Source organism: Zingiber officinale, chromosome 6A (assembly GCF_018446385.1).
Source record: "Zingiber officinale cultivar Zhangliang chromosome 6A, Zo_v1.1, whole genome shotgun sequence".
Classification (NCBI taxonomy): domain Eukaryota; kingdom Viridiplantae; phylum Streptophyta; class Magnoliopsida; order Zingiberales; family Zingiberaceae; genus Zingiber; species Zingiber officinale.
The window spans coordinates 12,516,881-12,535,063 of record NC_055997.1 but is presented as its reverse complement, the minus strand read 5'-3'; positions in this window follow the sequence as shown (position 1 = coordinate 12,535,063).

Below are 18,183 nucleotides of genomic sequence, written 5' to 3'. Positions count from 1 at the left end.
CCATTATTCTAAGTGTACCTTATGAATGACCTATACTGAAAAGGGCATTAACCGTACCGACATTGTCGAACCTCTCCTCTATTCATATCCACGCTGAGGTCTTCAAGACAACTCTGTGAGTACAAGATTCTCCTCCGAAAGTTACTAGCCATGAGCGAAGAAGAGGGATCAAGAGGAAGAAGAAGCAAAACAAGGAAGGAATACTTCCTTGCTTGGTTATGGCAACAAGGAGAAAACTTTTCTCCTTGTTGTGGTGGTCGGTGGCAAGGAAAGAGGGAGAGAGAGAGGAGAGGAAGATTAGGTTTCTAAAAACCCAATCAACCAAATAATGAAAAATTATGTATGTTCCTCTTTTAACCAAATCAATATATAGCTCTCATTAATGAGTTGGATTAGAAAGCTCAAATCCAAACCATTATCCCTTAACTAAAAATTAGCCTATTAACCCCTTGGTTTGGTTCATAATCAAATCAAGTTGGTTCATGACTAATCCAAATATGGTCTAACTCTTCCATAAGAGATATGACCTATCCACACTTCCGATTCGACAAATATTTCCATATTTGTCTTATGTATGGTCCAACCAAACATTTATCTCTTGATCTAAGAATCCTATTCTTTAATTTATTTTACGTCTTTTAGAGACCCGTAGTGTGTGTGACCTAATAGGTTCCCAGTTTATCTTGGCGATCCATAATTAACTACTTAATTATAGAATAATTATGAATGTCACTTAGTAGTATATCATGATTCCCAATTAGCCGAAAAATCATAGTTGATTTTAGAATTAATTCTAAACCCTTCAGCAGTTACAGTGAATTGTGTCTCGTTCCTTTCACTCGTCTTATACCACTTAGCTCAAGATATGGTCTATGTGTTAGTCCCCACTAGGCTGACTACGTCACGCCTAGCCCAAGTAATACTTCTTCATTTTGCAAATTCAAATTACTCGTACATGTGTCTAAGAGTCTTGTACTCTTAACTTGTGATGCCCTGACCAAAGACTTTGAGCAATAATTCTAACGAGTGGCCATAGGATATATGTCTCCTCGCAAGGAGCGGTGAATCCTCTATGGGTTATCCAAACACCTTCGGGCACTTCAACTTATACTCAATCATCTTGGGTCCACACCTCAATGAAATGCTTACTTAAGATGCCAAGTATAAGTCTCCATGACCAAGATGACTTGTATACCTTAAGTCGAAGGAAACTTACACTCGTACTGCAATAAGAACTTTCATAGACATATCTATATATATGTAGAGAACTATATGAAGTCTTACAACGAGTCACTCCAATAAACTAGTTACCATAACTAGCATTCACATTTAACTCTCGACATCCCAATGTCTCCTGCCTGTGAGAAAATAGCTGCTTGGCGAACCAAGGAGTATAACCTGTGCTAGTCTTACCGAATTGATGATGTCCAAATAAATTAATTCAACGACTAGGGAAATTCTAATACATTCATAATTGCACATATAGAGATAATCACAAGTTATGATCCAATCACAAATTCTCTCAAGACATTCAGTAAATGAGTTTAAGACCATTAAACATATAATATGCACTTAAATAATGATCCTTGGGATATGCTCGAAGTGGGTGTGTGTTAAAACACGTTTCGTAAGCATGCATAGTAGAAAATAAAATAATAATTCCTAATTATTACATCATACATACCACACACATATAAGGATACAACATGCCAAATATGATCACATAATTAAAATTTTACCTAAAGTAAATTTACGCTATATATGCATTATGGATGACCTGTAATGAGAAGGGAATCAACCGTAACAACATTGTCGAACCTCGCCTCTATCCGTATCCATGTCGAGCTCCTCAAAATAACTCCTTGAGTACAAGTCTCTCATTCAGAAGTTACTAGCCATGAGCGAAGAAGAGAGATCAAGAGGAAGAAGAGAAACACACAAGGGAGAGTTTTTCTCCCTTGTGGTGGTCACGACATCAAGAGGGAGCACCCTCTTGTTGGCAGCGGGAGAGAGAGAGGAGGATTGGGTTTCCAAATGCCAATCAACCAAATAATAATACTTGAATCTAATTCTCTTCCAATTACATCTATATATAGCCCTCATTAATGAGTTGGATTAGAAAATCCAAATCTAATCCATTATCCCTTAACAAAAAATTAGTCCATGAACCCCTTAATTTGGTTTACAACTTAACCAAGTTGGTTCATGACTAATTCAATTTGGTTCAACTAATACATAAAATATGTTGCCCATCCGCAGTTCCATTTTGACAAATATTTCCATATTTGTCTTATGTATGGTTCAACTAAATATTTATCTCTTGATCTAAGAATCATATTCTTTAACTTGTTTTACATCTTTTAAAGATTCATAGCGTGTGTGATCCAATAGGTTCTCAATTTATATTGATCATCCATAATTAACTATTAATTATGAATACTCATGAGTGGTACCTAGTAGTACATTATGATCCCCAATTAGCCAGAAAAGCATAGTTGATTTCAGAATTAATTCTGAACCCTTCAGCAGCTACAGTGAGTAGTGTCTCATTCCTTTCACTCGTCTTACACCCATTTGGTTTAGGATATGATTTATGTGTCAATCCCCACTAGGTTGATTACATCACACCTAGCTCAAGTAATACTTCCTCATTCTGTAGATTCAAATTACTCGTACATGTGTCTAAAAGTGTTGTACTCTTAACATGTGATGTTTTAACCAAAGATTTTGAGTAATAACTCTAACGAGTGGTCATAGGGTATACGTCTGCTCGCAAGGAGCGGTGAATCCTCTGTGGGCTATCCAAAAACTTTCGGGCACTTCAACTTATAACCAATTATCCCAGGTCCATGCTTCGATGAGATGCTTGCTTAAAATGTCAAAGTATAAGTCTTCATGACCAAGATGACTTGTATACCTCAAGTCGAAGAAAATTTACACTCGAGCTGCAGTAAGAGCTTCACAGATATATCCATATGTGTATATAACCATATAAAGTCTTACTGTGAGTCACTCCAATGAACTAGTTACCATAACTAGCATCCACGTTTAACTCTCGACATCCTAGTGTTTCCATCTAGTGAGTGTGTAGGAGCTTAGGAACACAGGAAGTCGAGTATGATTGGAAATTTCTAATAGTATCATAATATAGCTTTAATCTCTAACTAATTTGCGACTTAAAAATAAATTGGTGATGGTTGTTGTTGTTGTAAATTTAATGTTGTTCATTAAAATCCATAAGTTTACATGTCCCGTGCCAACTGGCACACTGCAAGAACTTCATTTGTAGTGGTTATAACTAAGTTTTGACACCATGTATAGCTTCTCCTCTCTTAACCCTTCATAGGAAACGTGAATTTAAAGAAATCCAAGTATCGTAGGGTCATTAGTGGATTTTGGTCAAAATTCACTAATGGACCTAGACATCTCTGAATGCGATCATTTCAAGTCTTGTGAGTTTCAAGTATTCCAAGGACTCCAACAATGCTATCCATTACTCATTTAAATCTCTCTAGAGGTGATCAAACGTTACAAAAAATCTCAGACTTATTGTGGGCCTGATATGAAATACTATCAGGTCCAACGTGGGCCTAAAATGGTATAATATCAGGCCCAACATTGGCCTAATAGGTTGGGACCTTGGTCGCTTTGTTCAGCCGATCACTTCGAAGTTTTTGATCCCCATATCAAAACTTGAGATCATCCCTCCCTTCTATAAACTATAAACTTGCTACAGATTGTGAAATAATATAGAAATTCTAGTAAGCTAGGTCCAACAGTGGAATTTAAACCTACAGCGTGTGATTGAAAATTTCTAATAGAATTATAATATAGTTTTAATCTCTAACTAAGTTGTGACTTAAAAATAACTTGGTAGTGGTTATTATTGTTGTAAATTTAATGTTGTTCATTAAAATTCATAAGTTCATGTTGGTGCGGGAAGCATCCGACGATCGAACCCAAGTTTTGATAATGGCAAAGGGTTCAAAATTAAGTCTTGTTGTTATCTAACATGTTGAATGAGTGGTTCAGGAAAGTCCTAACTGCGGTTAGGCAGGTGAAAACCCTAGGGGGTGGTAACCCTAGGTCCTAGGGGGTGGTAACCCTAGGTCCTAGGGGGTGGTAACCCTAGGTGGAGAAAAGTCCTAGCTGCGGTTAGGCAAAGGGAAACCCCTAGGGGGTGGTAACCCTAGGTCATAGGGGGTGGTAACCCTATGCGGAAAGTCTTGGCAGGTCGATGGCTTCAGGCAAAAGTCCTAGGGGGTGGTAACCCTAGGTGGAAAATCCTGGTGTCGCGAACCAGGTGAAAGACTGGACTAGCTGGGAAGCGGATGTTCAGCAGAAAGTCTGGAAGCGTCGAGTGCTAAGCAAAAGTCCAGTCGATCTGGAGGATCGCACTGGCAACAGGTAAATCTCCTGAGTGGAGTAGGTGAGGACGCGTTCCCCGTAGAGGGAACAGTAGGCGTCGGGTCGACCTAGGGTTTCCGGACGGAAATCCGAAGTCAGACCCGGACAGTCCGGAGACTGTCATAATAATATTTATCATACTGTTGTTTTATACTAACTTTGTGTTGCAGGATATTGTTTGGGACTAACATGTCTTGCAGGTACAAAATAATGAAGTTTTCCCTCGGATGAATGGTGTCCGAGGCGCCTCCATGGAGCTTGGAGGCGCCTCGGGTGCAAAAGCTGACCTGGTCGTAAAGCAGGGCTGAAGGCGCCTTGATTGGCTATGGAGGCGCCTTGGAAGGCGCCTTGAAGACCTATGAAGGCGCCTTCAAGGTGATAAGCGTAGAATGGTCAACGCTCATCTGCATGGTGGACTCGGAGCTATGGAGGCACCTTCGGAGGCTTTCAAGGTGCCTTGGATGCCCTTTATAAGGGGACTTCGAGCAGCATTGAGGTACAACAATTGACAAGCTTTCCTTCTGCTGTGTGCTGCTCAAGAAATGACTCTAAAGTGCTGTTGCAGTCGCCGACGACCCAAAGCTTCAGCTATTATTTTGTTGTCGGTATTATTTCAATTCCAGTTGTACTTATTTCCTTGTACTTATTCACGATATTTTAGTTGTTGCCCACGGAAAGCGATCAAGGATCGCGGGCCTTCGAGTAGGAGTAGATCTAGGCTCCGAACGAAGTAAACGACTGTGTCTCTGTGTTTATGTTTATTTACATTTCCGCTGCGTATTTTACTCCGATAGTTTTACGAATCGAACAAAATAGCCGCGAGCGCTATTCACACCCCCCCTCTAGCGCTTCTCGATCCAACAATTGGTACCAGAACGGGGTCGCTTTGAACTGGTGCAACCACCATTCAAGCATTTTTCGTGGCTTTGTCGTTTGTATGTTACCATATCAGGCCCGTAATAAGGCTGAGATTTTTTGTATCGTTCGATCATCTCTAGAGAGCTTTAAATCAGTAATGAATAACACTATTGGAGTCCTTGGAATACTAGAAACTCACATGACTTGAAATGGCCGCAATCAGAGATGTCTAGGTCCATCAGTGAATTTTAACCAAAACTCACTGATGACCCTACAGTACTTAGATTTCTTTAAATTCACGTTCCCTATGAAGGACTAAGAGAGGAAAAACTATATATGGTGTCAAAACTTAGTTATAACTACTACAAATGAATGTCTTGCTCTATGCCAATTGACATGGGACATGTGAACCTTATGAATTTTAGTGAACAACATTTAATTTAAAAAAAAACAACAACCACCACCAATTTATTTTTAATTCAAAACATAGTTAGAGATTAAAGCTATATTACAATACTATTAGAAATTTCCAATCACACGCTGTAGGCTTAAAACCCATTGTAGGACCTAGCCTATTTGAATTTCTATACTATTTCACAATCCGTAGCAAGTTTTTTGCTTATAGAAGGGATAGATGGTCTCAAGTTTTAGATATCGGGATCAAAAACTTGGTTGTGATTGGTTGAACAAAGCAAACAAGGTCTCAACCTATCAGGCCGACGTTGGGCTTGATATGGAACACTATCAGGCCCAACGTGGGCCTGATATGGTATAATATCAGGCTCACATTGGGGTTGATAGTGTTCCATATCAGGCCCATAATAAGGCTAAAATTTTCCGTAACGTTCGATCACCTCTAGAGAGCTTTAAATCGGTAATGGATAGTACCGTTGGAGTCCTTAGAATACTAGAAACTAACAAGACTTGAAATAGCCACAATCAGAGATGTTTAGATCCATCAGTGGGTTTTGACCAAAATCTACTGATGGCCCTATGATACTTGGATTTCTTTAAATTCATGTTTCCTATGAAGGGTTGAGAGAGGAGAAGCTATATATGGTGTCAAAACTTTGTTCTAACCACTACAAATGAATTTCTTGCTCCGTGCTAGTTTGCACGAGACATGTGAACTTATGGATTTTAATGAACAACATAAAATTTACAACAATAACAACCACCACCAAGTTATTTTTAAGTCACAACTTAGTTAGAGATTAAAGCTATATTACAATACTATTAGAAATTTCCAATCACACGTTGTAGGCTTTAAACCCACTGTTGGACCTAGTCTACTGGAATTTCTATACTATTTCATAATCCGTAGCAAGTTTATAGTTTATAGAAGGGAGAGATGGTCTCAAGTTTTAGATATGGGGATCAAAAACTTGGAACTGATCGGTTGAACAAAGCGGCCAAGGTTCCAATCTATCAGGCCAACGTTGGGCCTGATATGTTACCATATCAGGCCCAACGTGGGCTTGATATGTTACCATATCAAGCCTAATGTGGGCTTGATATGTTACTATATCGGGCCAATGTTGGGCCAGATAGTGTTCCATATCAAGCTCATACTAAGGCTGAGATTTTTGGTAATGTTCGATCACCTCTAGAGCTCTTTAAATTAGTAATGGATAGCACCGTTGGAGTCCTTAGAATACTAGAAACTCACAAGACTTGAAATGGCCACAATCAAAGATGTCTAGGTCCATCAGTGAATTTTGACCAAAATCCACTAATGGCCCTACGGTACTTGAATTTCTTTAAATTCACGTCCCCTATGAAGGGTTGAGAGAGGAGAAGCTATATATGATGTCAAAACTTAGTTATAACCACTACAAATGAATTTCTTGCTCCGTGACAGTTGGCATGGGACATGTGAACCTTATGGATCTTGATGAACAACTTTAAATTTACAACAACAACAACCATCTCCAAGTTATTTTTAAGTCACAACTTAGTTAGAGATTAAAGCTATATTACAATACTATTAGAAATTTCAATCACACTGATCCTATCTGAAAGATAGGGAGATGGCACGCTGGCTCAGGTGGATAGTCTGTTGACCAGCGGAAGACTTCCTTACCCGACAATGGAGCTCCTCGACAACCCAGCGCACAATTCAACAATCCAAAAAAGTGTTAGTGACCAAAGACCAGGGAAGGGGTCCCTTGCAAGACCCTCCGACACTCAAGTCAGTACAATTTCTGCCGAGTGAATGGAGAATAATAGAGGGCATGCACGATAGTAAGGTTTAGATGATGCAAATTGCTTACCTTGCCAACGGAGAGGATCCCTATTTATATACCACCTCTCATAACCTCCATGATTATGAGGTGGCCCCTTGTGTCAGAGTTTATTAGGTGATAGAAAAAATACAGTCTGTGTTGGTTGCTACTCGGAAAACCTAGAGGTTCCACTGTACAAAAATTTTGTACAAAGGTCTGAACCTTTTCCTAGCTACCATGTGTTCTTTTAAATTAAATTTCGGATCGCCTGCGGAACTTAACACTTTTGATCCAAAACTTAATCTATATGTTCTTTTAGGTTTAGACTTGGATTTCCTGCGAAACTTAACACGTTCGACCCAAATCACCTTAAGTTATTAATTCCATTAAATATTAATTTCCATAATTGGTTCCCAGTACTGACGTGGCGAGGCACACGGCCTTCTTGGATATGGGAGCAACCACCACCGACTAGACAAAACCTTTTATAGAAATATAATATTTAATTTCCTAAAATAACTTTAGGTTAACCGAAAAGAACAATCAAATTACAAGGAAAAGAAAAATCAAAAGAACACAACATCGAAAAACATATTCGAAATTCTAGAACGTAAGCCTCTTGTATTTGGTATTATTTCCATAAATAACTAGTATGATGCGGAAAGGAAAAAATTACTAGTTATACCTTGTAGAAAAACCTCTTGATCTTCTACCGTATTCCTCTTCTAACCTCGGACGTTGTGTGGGCAACGATCTACCGAGATGAGAAACCACCAACCACCTTCTTCTCCTCCAAGCAAGGTTTGGCCACAAAGGAAAACTTCACCAAGGAGAAAAACCAAAATACTAACCAAGTTCCAAGAGATGCTAGCTTTCTCTCCTTCTTCTTCTTCTTCTCCGAGTAGTATCCGGCCACCACAAGAGCTCCAATGGAAAGAGAGGGGTTCGGCCACCACAAGAAGAAGAGAGGGAAAGGATGGCCGGCCACACCAAGGAACAAAAGAGGGAGAGAAAATAATAGAGGTTGTATCTCATGAAGGCACCCCTACCCCTTCTTTTATATTCCTTGGCCTAGGCAAATTAGGAAATTTATTTACAATAAAATTTTCTTAATTTCCTTGACATGATTTATTTGAGAAAAATAAAATAAAATTTTCCAAATAAACTCTAATGGCCGGCCACATCAATGAAGGAAAAAATTAGACAAGTTTTAATCAACAATTAAAACTTCCTAATTTGTTTCCGAAAATTTTAAAAATAAAATTTCTCTTTAAAAATCTCTTCATGGTTGATAAAAGGAAATTTCTATAATTTTAATTTTATCAACATGTGGATAATTTTTAAAGAGAAAATAAAATAACTCACCAATCTACAAATAAGGAAAGAGATCTAATCTCTTTCTTTAATCTTTTGTAGATCTTTTACAAGAGAGATATTTTAATTTTAATTCTCTTTAATAAATTATTTCTTCCACATAATAAAAACTAAAATTAAAATCCCTTTTTAATTTAATTTGGCCGGCCCTACTAGCTTGGGTTCAAGCTAGCCACCCAAATTCATACCTAGGCCGGCCCTAGCTTGTTCCCAAGCTAGCTTGGCCGGCCCCTATTGGGTGGGTATAGAAGGTGGGTATAGGTGGGTATAGAACTCTATAAATAAGAGGCTACGATAGGGACCGAGAGGAGGAATTGGTTTTGGTCTCCCGATAAAATTAAGCATCTCGTATTCGCCCCGAACACACAACTTATTTTTATCAATGATAATTCATTCCACTAGAGAACTATCATTGAACTACCGCACCAATCCCAAATTACATTTTTGGGCTCCTTCTTATTATGAGTGTGTTAGTCTCCCTGTGTTTAAGATATCGAATGTCCACTAATTAAGTGAGTTACTAACAACTCATTTAATTAATATCTTAGTTCAAGAGTAGTACCACTCAACCTTATCGTCATGTCGGACTAAGTCCACCTGCAGGGTTTAACATGACAATCCTTATGAGCTCCTCTTGAGGACATTATCAACCTAGTATCTCTAGGACACAGTTTCCTTCTATAATCAACAACACACACTATAAGTGATATCATTTCCCAATTTATCGGGCTTATTGATTTATCGAACTAAATCTCACCCATTGATAAATTAAAGAAATAAATATCAAATATATGTGCTTGTTATTATATTAGGATTAAGAGCACACACTTCCAAAATAACCGAGGTTTTTGTTTCTTTATAAAGTCAGTATAAAAGAAACGACCTCAAATGGTCCTACTCAATACACTCTGAGTGTACTAGTGTAATTATACAGTCTAGATAAACTGATACCTAATTACACTACGACCTTCTAATGGTTTGTTCCTTTCCATTTTGATCGCGAGCTACTGTATATAATTTATAAGGTACTGATAACATTATCTTCTGCATGTGACACCACATACTATGTTATCTACAATATAAATTAATTGAACAACTACAACTAAATGTAGACAATTTAACCAAATGTGATTCTTTATTCATAATGAATGTTTACAAAGCTTAGGCTTTCTGTATACACTCCAACAATCTCCCACTTATACTAATGACTAAGCTGTCATATCTTCTACCATACATCTGATTCTCATTCCCTCCACATGCCGATCAAAAGCTTTCGCCGGAAGGGCCTTAGTGAAAGGATCTGCCAGGTTATCTGCTGATTCAATCTTGGCGATGACAACTTTTCCTCGCTTCACGATATCTCGTATCAGGTGGTACTTGCGCTCTATATGTTTACTTGCCTTATGAGCTCGTGGTTCCTTCGAGTTTGCAACTGCACCGCTATTATCACAATAAATTGTGATAATTTTGGGCAAACCAGGAATCACATCTAAGTCCATTAAAAAGTTCCCGAGCCATACTGCTTCTTTAGCTGCCTCAGAGGCTGCTACGTACTCAGCTTCCATGGTTGAGTCCAATACGCATTTCTACTTAACACTCCTCCATGAAATGGCTCCACCTCCTAAAGTAAACACATAGCCTGATGTAGACTTACTATTGTCCCTATCTGATTGGAAATCTGAATCTGTGTAACCCACAGGGAGCAAATCGTCTGCTTGGTAAATTAGCATATAATCTCTAGTCCTTCTCAGGTACTTTAATATATGCTTTACCGCAGTCCAATGTCCTTGTCCAGGGTTACTCTGATATCTGCTGACCATGCCCACGGCAAAACAGATATCAGGTCTCGTACATAGCATTGCATACATTAGGCTTCCTACAGCCGAAGCATAAGGAACTGCTTTCATGTCCTCTATCTCTTTCGATGTCTTTGGAGACATCTCTTTAGATAGAGCTACTCCATGTCTAAAAGGTAAGAAACCTTTCTTGGAATCCTGCATGCTAAAACGAGCAAGGATTGTATCTATATATGAAGTTTGGGATAGACACAACATTCTTTTCTTACGATCCCTTATAACTTTGATCCCAAGAATGTGTGCACAATCTCCTAAGTCCTTCATATCAAATTGTTTGGACAACCATACCCTTACGTCTGATAATACCTTGCCATTGTTGTCAATTAACAAAATATCATCTACGTATAGTACAAGAAATACCACCACGTTTCCGTTACACTTCTTATATACACAAGACTCATCCGGACTTTGAATAAATCCATATGACTGGATTACTTCATTAAACCGGATGTTCCAAGATCTTGAAGCTTGCTTCAGTCCATAAATGGACCGATTGAGCTTACACACTAGATGCTCTTTGCCTTTTTCAATGAACCCTTCTGGTTGCTTCATATGGATGTTTTCTTCAAGACTTCCATTAAGGAAAGCTGTCTTGACATCCATTTGCCAAATCTCATAATCCATATGAGCAGCAATGGATAAGAGTATCCGGATAGACTTAAGCATGACTACCGGTGAAAAGGTTTCCTCATAATCGATTCCCTCTTTCTGAGTATACCCTTTCGCAACAAGCCTAGCTTTGAAAGTTTCTACCTTCCCGTCTGTCCCTCTTTTCCTTTTGTAGATCCACTTACATCCAACGGCTTTTACACCATCAGGTGGTTCTACAAGCTCCCAGACCTTATTAGAGTACATAGACTCTATTTCAGAATTCATCGCCTTTTGCCAAGATGCTGCATCTATATCTTGGAGTGCTTCGTCATATGATCGGGGATCAGGTTCATGTTTACCCGGGATCAAATCCGAAGACTCTCCCAAAAACATGAATCTCTCAGGCTGCCTCACAACCCTCCCACTACGACGAGGCACTGTCTGTGGTTGTGTATCATGTGTGACACGTGTTGCAGTCTCTTGTGGTACTTCATCTTGTACTGTTGGTACTAAAGTAGATGTGTCCTCTCTTAGTTCTTCTAAAACAACTTTACTACTGGGTTTGCAGTCTCTTGTGGTACTTCATCTTTTACCTAGTCATTTTTCCACATCAGCCTTGTATTCTTTGAACTTATCAAAGCACTCGGACTTACGGCGCATTAGGTAAATGTATCCATATCTTGAATAATAGTCTATGAAAGAGACAAAATATTCAAAACCTCCTCTTGCCTGGACAGACATAGGACCACACAAATCAGAGTGAACCAACTCTAACACTTCTTTGGCTCTATACCCCTTGGCCTTGAACGGTCTCTTGGTCATTTTTCCTTCTAAGCAAGATTCACAAGTTGGAAAATTTTCCAACTCTAATGAACTCAAGAGTCTATCGGCTATAAGCCTCTGAATCCTACTTAAGTTAATATGACCAAGCCTTAGATGCCAAAGATATGCTTGGTTCATTTCCGAAAGTTCTTTTCTCTTATTAGAAGATGAGTTATAAATTTCCATGTTTTGCTTTGTGGAAGAAATTGGATTTAAAGTATACAAATTGCCAACTAATGCACCAGAACAGATAATCACTTTATTTCTTTTAATAACTACATCGTTACTAAAGGAAACTGAATATCCATCTGAAAACAGTTTAGAAACTGAAATTAAATTCTTTCTAAAACTGGGTACATAAAGACAATTTCTTAAAACCAAATTCCTATTTCTACTAAAAGATAAGTAGACGTCTCCCACTGCAACAGTTGACACCTTAGTAGCATTGCCCATGTAGATGGTAATTTCTCCTTCAGATAGTCGTCAGGTTTCCTGGAACCCCTGCAAGGAATTGCAGACATGATCAGTGGCTCCCGTATCTACACACCAGGTGCTGGTAGATAACACCGCTAAACATGTTTCAACAACTAGAGCATGAGATATACCTTTGTTTTGGTTCCTACGAGGACAGTCCAATGCCCTGCCCGCTTGCAGATGAAGCACTTGCCCTTCGACTTCTTCACTCCATAAATCATGTACTCGAGACTTATTCACTTTCTTTCTTGAGCGACTTGTTTCTTCTTCTTCTTTCCTCTCGGTTTAGAAGTAGAACCATTTTCGATAGTGAATTTAAGAATTGTGACGAAATAATCCTACTGCAGCTTGATAAGTAGTTCCCCTAATGAATAAATCATTTTATTCATATTATAGTTCAGTGAACCGCTCAAAACTTCTAGGTAGCGTTTGGAGGATCATATCGATCTGGGTTTCCCATCAATTTCTCCTCCAAGGATGTTATCTTGTTCGGATAAGCCATCATCTTTAGGATATGATCCCTACAGAGTACCCTCTTGCATGGTGGTGTCATTATCTTTCTCATGGCTTCTTGTCTAGAAGCCCTATCCTGATGACCAAAGAGTTCCTTGAGATTGTTCATAATATCATAAGCTGTTGGTAAATCTTGATGCTGATGTTGCAATACATTTGACATTGAAGCCAAAATGTAACACCGCGCCATCTCATCCGCTTTTACCCATCTCTTATGATATTCAATCTCCTCTTGGGTAGATTCACCGATGAGTGCATCAGGACAAGGTTCAGTCAGTACAAATTTATAAACAATGTCCAGGTTCCTTTTCCAATCTATGTAATTAGGTCCAGTAAGTCTGTTTTGTTGAAGTATGATGGACAGTGGGTTGAAAGTCATCCTAAGAATCACAAATAACTTTTGGTCAGAACTCTAAATTTAGAATAATATTGATTCCTCAAACAATACTATTTTAAATTAACCAACACCTTAAAACACCGTGAATTTTGTATGCCACGTTAGTGTGGACGTATACAAATTCAACATTTGTAAAAGGAGGGTTTTATCCCATTAATTTTATTATATTGTCAACCTAACTTTTTGAAAAATAAAATTAATAGTTGGTATCTTTTGGTCACACAAATAATAGCAGTGACTCCGATGGGGAGGATACTATTAGATGTGTTTAAGTGTATACCATTACTTGACACTAAGTTCATTAATAAGATTATGCCCCTTCCGTTGGGGAAGATCACACGCTCTTAATTAACTTCCTATAGTCATCCAAAAATGGAAGTCTGTTCTAGTGATCCACAAACAAGCTCATCCGTTATGGAGGAAGGCACTCAAAGTCAACGCGCAAGCTTGTTTGCATCACTTACAAACCAGTAATGGAGACCATGGGATTTATTTAAAAATCCCTCTCCCACTTAGTTATTTATAAATGAGGAATTTTAACTATGCTAGCCTACTAAAACTTGTAAACTAACATGCACACACAGTATTATATAAAAGCAATAAATAGAAAATTTAATTTTCAACTATTATGGCTTTTATCTCTAATTGTCCTCCGTGTGTTGTCATCCCAAGCTGCTGCCATATTTGGCCACCGCCACCGGGTCTAGCTGTCGCATCTCTGCTGCGCCTCTGGTCCTTAGAAGGTTCCACGCTTTGCAAGAATCGATCCGCGACATAAATAGAATTTTACATTTTGATCCTATATTCCATAAAAGGAATGTACATGTATCTAGATCAAAAAATAAAATCCTAATAAAACTAAATATAGCTCCTGCTGTATTTTAATACAATCATGCACACAAATAAATGCCCTTGACATGTCCAAGGGTCCAATCACACACATAATAACTAAAAGCCATAATAGTTGGATCCTGCATCCACAAAGTTAGCACATCCTACTATTATCCTGCCTAAATTATGTATGACATGTGCATAATTAAACTAAATACCAAATACACAGAGGCAAAACCCTAGCTCTGATACTAATTGTTGGTTGCTACTCGGAAAACCTAGAGGTTCCACTGTACAAAAATTTTGTACAAAGGTCTGAACCTTTTCCTAGCTACCATGTGTTCTTTTAAATTAAATTTCGGATCGCCTGCGGAACTTAACACTTTTGATCCAAAACTTAATCTATATGTTCTTTTAGGTTTAGACTTGGATCTCCTGTGAAACTTAACACGTTCGACCCAAATCACCTTAAGTTATTAATTCCATTAAATATTAATTTTCATAATTGGTTCCCAGTACTGACGTGGCGAGGCACACGGCCTTCTTGGATATGGGAGCAACCACCACCGACTAGACAAAACCTTTTATAGAAATATAATATTTAATTTCCTAAAATAACTTTAGGTTAACCGAAAAGAACAATCAAATCACAAGGAAAAGAAAAATCAAAAGAACACAACATCGAAAAACATATTCGAAATTCTAGAACGTAAGCCTCTTGTATTTGGTATTATTTCCATAAATAACTAGTATGATGCGGAAAGGAAAAAATTACTAGTTATACCTTGTAGAAAAACCTCTTGATCTTCTACCGTATTCCTCTTCTAACCTCGGACGTTGTGTGGGCAACGATCTACCGAGATGAGAAACCACCAACCACCTTCTTCTCCTCCAAGCAAGGTTTGGCCACAAAGGAAAACTTCACCAAGGAGAAAAACCAAAATACTAACCAAGCTCCAAGAGATGCTAGCTTTCTCTCCTTCTTCTTCTTCTTCTCCGAGTAGTATCCGGCCACCACAAGAGCTCCAATGGAAAGAGAGGGGTTCGGCCACCACAAGAAGAAGAGAGGGAAAGGATGGCCGGCCACACCAAGGAACAAAAGAGGGAGAGAAAATAATAGAGGTTGTATCTCATGAAGGCACCCCTACCCCTTCTTTTATATTCCTTGGCCTAGGCAAATTAGGAAATTTATTTACAATAAAACTTCCTTAATTTCCTTGACATGATTTATTTGAGAAAAATAAAATAAAATTTCCCAAATAAACTCTAATGGCCGGCCAAATCAATGAAGGAAAAAATTAGACAAGTTTTAATCAACAATTAAAACTTCCTAATTTATTTCCGGAAATTTTAAAAATAAAATTTCTCTTTAAAAATCTCTTCATGGTTGATAAAAGGAAATTTCTATAATTTTAATTTTATCAACATGTGGATAATTTTTAAAGAGAAAATAAAATAACTCACCAATCTACAAATAAGGAAAGAGATCTAATCTCTTTCTTTAATCTTTTGTAGATCTTTTACAAGAGAGATATTTTAATTTTAATTCTCTTTAATAAATTATTTATTCCACATAATAAAAACTAAAATTAAAATCCCTTTTTAATTTAATTTGGCCGGCCCTACTAGCTTGGGTTCAAGCTAGGGCCGACCACCCAATCTTATACCTAGGCCGGCCCCTATTGGGTGGGTATAGAAGGTGGGTATAGGTGGGTATAGAACTCTATAAATAAGAGGCTACGATAGGGACCGAGAGGAGGAATTGGTTTTGGTCTCCCGATAAAATTAAGCATCCCGTGTTCGCCCTGAACACACAACTTATTTTTATCAATGATAATTCATTCCACTAGAGAACTATCATTGAACTACCGCACCAATCCCAAATTACATTTTTGGGCTCCTTCTTATTATGAGTGTGTTAGTCTCCCTGTGTTTAAGATATCGAATGTCCACTAATTAAGTGAGTTACTAACAACTCATTTAATTAATATCTTAGTCCAAGAGTAGTACCACTCAACCTTATCGTCATGTCGGACTAAGTCCACCTGCAGGGTTTAACATGACAATCCTTATGAGCTCCTCTTGAGGACATTATCAACCTAGTATCTCTAGGACACAGTTTCCTTCTATAATCAACAACACACACTATAAGTGATATCATTTCCTAATTTATCGGGCTTATTGATTTATCGAACTAAATCTCACCCATTGATAAATTAAAGAAATAAATATCAAATATATGTGCTTGTTATTATATTAGGATTAAGAGCGCACACTTCCATAATAACCGAGGTCTTTGTTTCTTTATAAAGTCAGTATAAAAGAAACGACCTCAAATGGTCCTACTCAATATACTCTGAGTGTACTAGTGTAATTATACAGTCTAGATAAACTGATACCTAATTACACTACGACCTTCTAATGGTTTGTTCCTTTCCATTTTGATCGCGAGCTACTGTTTATAATTTATAAGGTACTGATAACATTATCTTCTGCATGTGACACCACATACTATGTTATCTACAATATAAATTAATTGAACAACTACAACTAAATGTAGACAATTTAACCAAATGTGATTCTTTATTCATAATGAATGTTTACAAAGCTTAGGCTTTCAGTATACACTCCAACAGTCTGGGTGATCAATAATGATAGTCCGAGGAATCTTTTTTCTATCCACAGATGTACCTCTTTTGTTTCTTATGTCTTAGGCCTTTGATGAGGTTGTTGAGATATACTGTTGTAATGGGTCAATTAGTGAGGAAATTCCCAAGGAATATTCTCCGACAACTTTGACAACCTATCACAATGTTGTCTGCTGCTTGTCTGCTAAATGTATCTAGGTCGGTCCTTAAGTCGACCACTTAACTGGAATGTCTTTCATTAAATCTATTTTAGGCTGATCTTTCATTTAGTCGGCCCTATGAAATGAAGCACCTTTAACCTGTATTGGTATCAATCCACTCTATCGTGTGCTAAATATTGCAAAGTTCTGTTCAGAGACTAGTATGATGCTTATAGTATGCCAAAGATCTATTCAAGGAACCATATGATAAATTATATATGTTAGAGTCTTTATTTTGGGGACAATATAACATCAAGTAACTTAAACCCGATCGACCTTTGCCCGGTTGACCGTATATGTAGAGTTTCTTAAAGATAAGTGTCTTTAAACTCACTCGGTCTTTGCCTGGTCGGGCGTACACATAGAGCCTTCTGTTCGACCAACCTTTATCCAGCCGATCAAGTATACAGAGATTTATGAGGCTAAGTGTCTTTAAGCCCGCCCGATCTTTACCAAGCCGGGCATACACATAGAGCCTTTTGTTCACCAGCCTTTATCAGGCCGATTGTATATTAAGGTCTTTGTGAAGCTGTGTCTTTGGACCCGGCTAGACTTTACCCGGTCAGGCGTACACACAAAGTGCCTTATGTTCGATCGGCATTTATCCAACTGATCGTATATTAAGATCTTTGTGAGGCTAAGTGTCTTTGAGCCCAGTTAGACTTTGCCCGGCCGAGCATACACAGAAAGCCTTATGTTCGACCGACCCTTATCCGGCTAATCGTATTTTAGGATCTTTGTGAGGCTTACTCGGTCGGGTATATACAAAGAGTCTTATGTTCAACTGACCCTTATCCGGCTGATCGTATATTAAGATCTTTGTGAGGCTAAGTGTCTTTGAGCCCGGTTGGACTTTGCTCAATCGGGCGTACACAGAGAGCCTTATGTTCGATCAACCCTTATCTGACTGATCGTACATTAAGATCTTTATGAGGCAAAGTATCTTTGAGCCCCGCCGAACGTTGCCCGACCGGGTGTACACAGAGA